Below are 6953 nucleotides of genomic sequence, written 5' to 3'. Positions count from 1 at the left end.
TGCCCTGTCTGGCAGGGAGTAGGAGGGGCTCTGAGGTTGGTAGAGCTGGGCTGGGGCTGGAGCTGGAGCTGGGGCCCAGGCCAATGAAAGGCCCTTCCTCAGTTTTCCTCTCTAGGTGGGTGCCTGCTGAGGGAACTCTAGTTAGTATGTATTAAATAAATAAATAAATAAATAAATAAATAAATAAATAAAAAATAAAATTTTAAAAAAGAAAGAAAAGAAAAGAAAAAAGAGCAATCACTTTGCTTCACCATAATGCTTTATTAGGTAAGCCCTGCCAGAACTCTCCTTTTTTCTTTGGTCCAGGATAGTTTTATGGGTATTATTATTAGAGACCTCAACCTGTCCTGGAAACAAGAGTGTAGAAAGCGAGACACAAACATATACTTAGATTCCTTTAAAATTTCAACCCTGGGACCAGCAGTTGGTATAATGTCTGGGTCTCTGGACTCCCATGTAGTCGACCATGGTTCTAGTCCTGGACCCTGTGGCTTAAACTCATGCTGGGCACGTATGCGTACGTACCCACGTTTTCGAGAGGAGAATGGAGGAGAAGGGATTGCGTCATGGCCATCCCCTCGGGGTGGTGATTTCTTGCTTTCTGTCTCTTTGTTTCTGTCTGTCTTTCTGGTGAGCACATGCGCCCTATAGCAAAAACCTCTAAATAAAGAAGAATTTCAATGCTTAGTATTTAATTTTGTCTATCCTATTTTCAATTCCTTTTTATGACAGTACTTCACCAAATTCCACGTCACAGAACAGGAACTGATTTTCTTTGTCCATGCTATGGACAGGAAAGAGAAGATCCTCCCAACCTCTTTTCTAGTTTTTCAGTTTAAGCACAGCTTCTGCTCATGGCCAGAACTCAGCAAACTTCTACCTCACAGAAACAATATCATTAATATTTAGAAAGTCAAGGTAGTCTAACTGAGGCTGTGTAGGAAGACAGGCTCACCAAGGATGCCGAAATAGATTTAAAAACCAGAAAAGAAATTCTGAAAATTAGATACAATTTGGAGAAGGTACTGCTGAAGAGGTCAAGAAACACAAGCCTTGAGAAGTGATTCACCATGAGCATTTTTGAGTTTTACTTTCTGATTTTTTAAAAACATCAGTCCTGTAACAGAAAGGAAGAAAACATTTAAAATACACAAAAATGGCAAATTATTTATTGATGACATGTTATGGTAAGTTCTTTGACTGAATTAATATTCACGCTAGGAAAATTCATTTGGTATACTGTAATGATACACAGTGATTGAATGTAAAAAAATTTAAATACATAAATAAAATTAAAAAGCAAAAGATAAGGCTTATAAAATTAAAAAGAAATCAGTTACTGTCCTTATTCTGATAATTTGTTACAGCCAAATCAGTTTTACAAATACTTTCAAATGACAAAAAAATACATAAAGTGTAGTTTTATGCTGAGAAATTTGGTAATGGGAAAATTTGGTAAATCAGGTAATGGGAAAGAAGATCTTTTCATGTCATTGTAACTTAATAAATTCTTCAGGAATCATCTAACTGAAAGATTTAGTGTTTGGTAGTTACATTTTCCCCCATACAATCGTCTCAAGAAAGATATGATACTTACATTATTAGTAGATTACATCTGAATTTAAATTTTTGACAAATCATTCTTGTATAGACCTTTGTGTGCAAGTGATATTTTGATTTATGTATGTAACAAAATAAAAAAGATAATATGACAAAGAGATATCTACCCTCCCCTGTGTGTGTGCATATATTTATATATATGGATATAAGATATATAATAAAAACTAGCATATGCATATGAGAAAGATTTAAAAAGACAGGGACACCCTCCACAATATCTGACTTCCTTCGGTCCTCGAGCCCATTAGACCTTGCAGTTGTTTGCATATCCAGCAAGTTTCATACCAGTCAAGCTGGAGATTTGAACCATAGTCATCATGTGACTTCCAGCATGGCACCAACTGAGACAGCACAGTGGAGTCTGTACACCTATTCTTTTATTTTTTATTTTTTTGAAAGATTTTTGCTATAGGACTTTGTGCTCGCCAGAAAGACAGAGAGAGACAAAGAGGCAGAAGGCAAGAAATCCCCCCCCTCAGGGTGGATGACCATGCCACAATCCCTTCTCCTCCATTCTCCTCTCAGAATCTTGGGCACAGATGTACATGTGTCCAGCATGAGTTTAAGCCACTGGATCCAGGACTTGAACCACAGTTGATTGCATGGGAGTCCAGCGACATAGCCATTAAGCCAACTGCTGTTCCCTGTACATCTATTATTATTGAGGCATTATTTACAATAGCCAAGATATATCATAGAAATGATTTATGCCTGTATAAACAATTTAATGGATAAAACCAAATGTTTATGTATATAATAGAATGATAATCTTCCTATAAATCACAAAATGAATGTGGAAGACATGAAGACATGGCACTCAATGAACTGAGCCAGATTGTAACTATCACTTGTGAAAGACATAGAGTTTGAAAGACTGTCTTTTCTTTTAATATTTTTGCTATAGTTCATGTGTACTCACCAGAGAGAACAAAAGAGACAGAGAGGAAAAGTGAGAAATCACCTCCCAAGCGGGTTGCAATGCCACAATTCCTTTTCCATTCTCCCTTCAGTACTGTGGGCAAGAACACACATGGGCCTGGAATAATTTATTTTTAATTTTTAATAAATAAATTAATTTATATTCATTCACTGAGGATCATCACATCAAACAAAATGTGATTTCCCATGATTTTTAAGCCACTGGGTCTAGGAATCAAACCAGAATTTGCCATGTGGGAATGCAGCATATACTCACTGCACCCCCTGCTGCACTATATGATGATGATGATGATGATGATGATTATTATTATTTAGGTTTTTGCCATACGATATGTGTGCTCACTATGGAAAAAATTGAGAGACAGAAAAAGAGAGAGAGAGAAAGTGAGAAATTTTCCCTCGGGGGAGAGACATGCTGCAGTCCCTTCTCTTCCATTCTCCTCTCAGGATTTTGGTTATGCACAAATGCACACACAAATACCTGGTGTAACTTTTTTTTAAAACTAAAATAATGGGCAATGTTTACTTTTAAGAATAATTTTGCTTATACTATATTCTTGCCTTAACTGCTGATTTTCGATCTAATCTGTCACCAATTATAAGGATCCTGTATTAAAAACCCTATACAAGAACATAATAGCAATAAAAAATAAGAAAAACATTTAATACAAATATAAAATGGCATCAAATTCTTTAACATAAGAAAAATATGTAAAAATATTTAAATTTATAGTGTTAAGCTCTAAGAGTCACTTAAGAGTTACTCCAAAAAGCTAAATAATTGCATTTTCTCTAATTATACTACATAAATTATTCTAGGATTTGGGCTAGCTTCCTTTGAGGTGATTAAGGTGCCTGAATCCCATGTGGTCAACTGTGGTTTGAGTCGCGAACCTGGCAGCCTTCCTACCCACTTACTCTCTGTCTCTGGTGAGCAAGTGTCAATTGATCCAAGATGAGGAAGATTATCATTGAGTTTTATCACATTTTTTCTTTGTATGGAATCAAGAAGACATCATCCCAGTGTCCTTCTCAATTAATTGCTTTTTTAATTTCAGAAAGTTCCATTATTGTGCTTATTCCAGGTTCCAGAAGTAAAACAGTTTTAAAATCTGGTTTGGCCTCATTTAGCTTTCCCAGAAATGTCCTTGCAGTTCCTCTCCTGGCAAAAGCTTTAGAATCTGAGCCATCTGATAAAATAGCTTCAGTGTAGTCTTTTTCAGTTCCTTCATATTTCTGAATCTTCAGATAGGCCATAATTCTGCAAGCAGGAAAAAGAGCATTTATGCCATCTGCTGCTAACTCTGAGCATAACACTGAATTACTGTTTCATATTTCCTCTGAAAAGTCCATTACCCAAATCTTTCTCTGAAATGACCTGCTGCTTATTTTGTTGTTTTTCAGCCTGTTTTTTCTCTCCTTCAGTTGCCTTAATCACTCTATTGGCTTTCTTTGGATATGAATTTTCTTTGGATGTTAAAGTCTGATTAATGTTTCTGAGTTTATTTGTTGCTTCAGAGTTATTTTTGTCTAGTATTAACACTTTTTCATAATCCCTTTCAGCGCCCTCTAATTTTTGCAAAGCAAGCCAAGCAGTAGCTCGTCAGACATAAGCCTTTGTATAACTTCTATCAAAACAATAGCTAAATTGCAATCAGACTCAGCAGAGCAAGTTCTTCCAATCTAAAACATGCTGTCACTCAGTTTTCAACATGGAATTATATGGTCACCACCTATGTCTGCAGTGTTGTACTCAACTGCTTCATGATACTTGCCTTGTTTGAAGTACTTATTGTCCCTTTCTATTAGACCAAGAGTTTTCTCTGACTCTACATGAATCCTATTTTCTCCTCACTCTGATTCTTGAGATATAGAATCATGTGTACTATTTTTTTTTTTGTCAAGCTCATCAAGGACATTGTCTGCATTGTTTTGCCCACGCATCAGAGTTATAAGATTTTATTCTTTTTATGTGTATGTGTGTCTGTGTGTGTATGGGGGGGGAGGTGTTTTTCTCTTTTTTTTTTTGTTCAGATGATTCCTTAGCTCTGCTTTCTTCTTTTTCCTAAAATTCCTATTACTTTTTATTTATTTATTGGATTTTATACAAACTGTTTTGTTTGTTTTTTTTTTTTAATGGCTTTATGGTAAATGGTTGTGAATACCAGATATAGGGTGGGAAGAGGGTGGGGAAAGGAGTAGAGTCTAAGGAAGGACATTAAGGATAAAAATAGAAAGGCATAGCAGTAATGGGACAAAGAAATAGGGTAGTATCTGTTGAAGGTAACTTTACAGTATTATCAACTGGACTGGGGAGAAATGTACACATGCTAGAATATGCACTTTGCAAGCTAAATAATTTGATTGAATGTACAGAAGAACTTGAAATAAAATAAAATTTAAAAAAATGGAGAACCATGAATCAATATGAATAACTACTATGCAAATTCACTTGAAGATAGTAGAAATCACAGTGAAAGCCCTAATTATACTCTCTTAATCTGGCACAATGGAGACCACCAAGAAAACAGTAAAGGAATTTCTATTCCAGAGGAAGATGTTTACTGCCTTAGCCTTTTCCACCAATTTCAGAAAATTAATTTCTGTGGTTCTACTTTTGAACACTTTTTTACCCTACTTGTCAATTTTCTTTTTCTTCATGGGATTGGAAGAAAAGAGAACTGTCACACAAAATACCATATGATTCTACGTATGATGTGGAAGCAACTCTATTTTCTCTAATGTGTTAATAAAAAGGAAAATTATCATTTCCTTTCAGAATCATTGATGAAATGTTAATGTTGATTAGTGTGTGATAACAAGCCTCTTATATATACATATATGTGTATATGTATATATATAGGTATGTATTTTTTTGGGGGGGAAAGGTTTTTGCTATAGGGCACATGCGCTCACCAGAAAGACAGAGAGAGACAGAGAGACAGAAAGCGAGAAATCACCCCCCGGGGGATGTCCACACCGCAATCCCTTCTCTTCCATTCTCCTCTCGGGATCTTGGGCACACATGCACACGTGCCTGGCATGAGTTTAAGCCACTGGGTCTGGGACTTGAACTGTGGTCGACTACATGGGAGTCCAGTGACATAGCCATTACGCTAACTGCAGGTCCCAAGCCTCTTGTGTTTTTAACTAATTCTGTATGCTGTTTAATTTATGGTAGGAGAACTTGAAGGAAATCAATTACTTTATGACTCTTAGCAATGTTTAATTAAAATTCTAATTATATGAAATGTTTATGAAATATAGTTATTTTAGTCAAATATGACTCTCTCAAAGGATATTAGCTACGAGAGGGATACACATATAAAAAACAGTCAAGTGCACACACGTTCATGGCTATTGCTTGTTTTGTAATATGTCCCCTATCCACTTTCCCAAGTTGATTACTAATATAAGAAAATTTTCTTTCCACTTTGAGCCATGGAAACAAGTTGATATACATGAAGACATTCCTTTCTTGCTTTGAATCTGATAAAACAGCTTAGTATCTCAGATTGAATACTCCCAAGAGTTTACTTGCTATTTCATTATAGTATTATTATCATATATATATATCACATATATATATATATATATATATATATATGTTTAAATATCAGATTATGTGTGTACTCAGAAAGACAGAGAAATAGAGAGGGAGAAAGCACCACTTCCCATTGGGATGTGGTCACACTACAATCCTTTCTCCATTTCTTCTTCCTGTGGAGATATTGGACACACATACACATACACACATATCTGGCAAGTTTTGCAAATCTCTGGAACTGGGATTTGAACCACAATCAGCCATATAGAATCCAATTCCTTTAACCTCTAGGCTATGGGGCCAGCTCACATTTGTTACTTTTAAAATTTCTTTTAAAGTATATTAATTCTTTCATGTATGTGTAAACATACACACACATGCACACACACACACACACACACACACACACACACACACACATATATATATATATATATATATATATATGCAAGAGAGAGAGAGAAGGAGAAACAAAGACAGAGAAAAAGATTCCCAACAAGTTCTCAGTGCCACTCTCCCTCCTCCACCTCAGCCATCACCAGATTATGGGTACATGCATGACTGGAATACTCACAGAAGTGTTCAAGTGTGAACTCAAAACTTTCCTTTGCATGTCATTCTCACAAAGTGTCACATTTTATTGCTGCATCTTTGTCTGGCCTTACATTTTGTTTGGCCTTTTAGAAACTAGCTAGTCTAACTGAGGTAAACTGAAATCTCATTGTGGCTATGATTTCTATTTTTCTAGTAATTAGTGATTTTTAAAACATATTTGGCCATTTGTATGTCTTCGTTTGAGAAGTAGCTATTTATAACTTCAGTTCATTTTGTAAATCAGGTGAGGTTT

General features: G+C 35.6%; 1 pseudogene; it reads right to left on the bottom strand.

Moving 5' to 3' along the window:
- Positions 1 to 4638, bottom strand: part of LOC102470041 (RNA polymerase II-associated protein 3-like) — a 34212-nt pseudogene extending 29574 nt beyond the window's left edge.
- Between the last annotated feature and the right edge of the window lie 2315 nt (positions 4639 to 6953).

This window comes from Tupaia chinensis, unplaced genomic scaffold, assembly GCF_000334495.1.
Source record: "Tupaia chinensis unplaced genomic scaffold, TupChi_1.0 Scaffold000476_1, whole genome shotgun sequence".
Classification (NCBI taxonomy): Eukaryota; Metazoa; Chordata; class Mammalia; order Scandentia; family Tupaiidae; genus Tupaia; species Tupaia belangeri.
The sequence above is the reverse complement of the archived record's forward strand: the minus strand, read 5'-3'. Positions and strand labels throughout refer to the sequence as shown.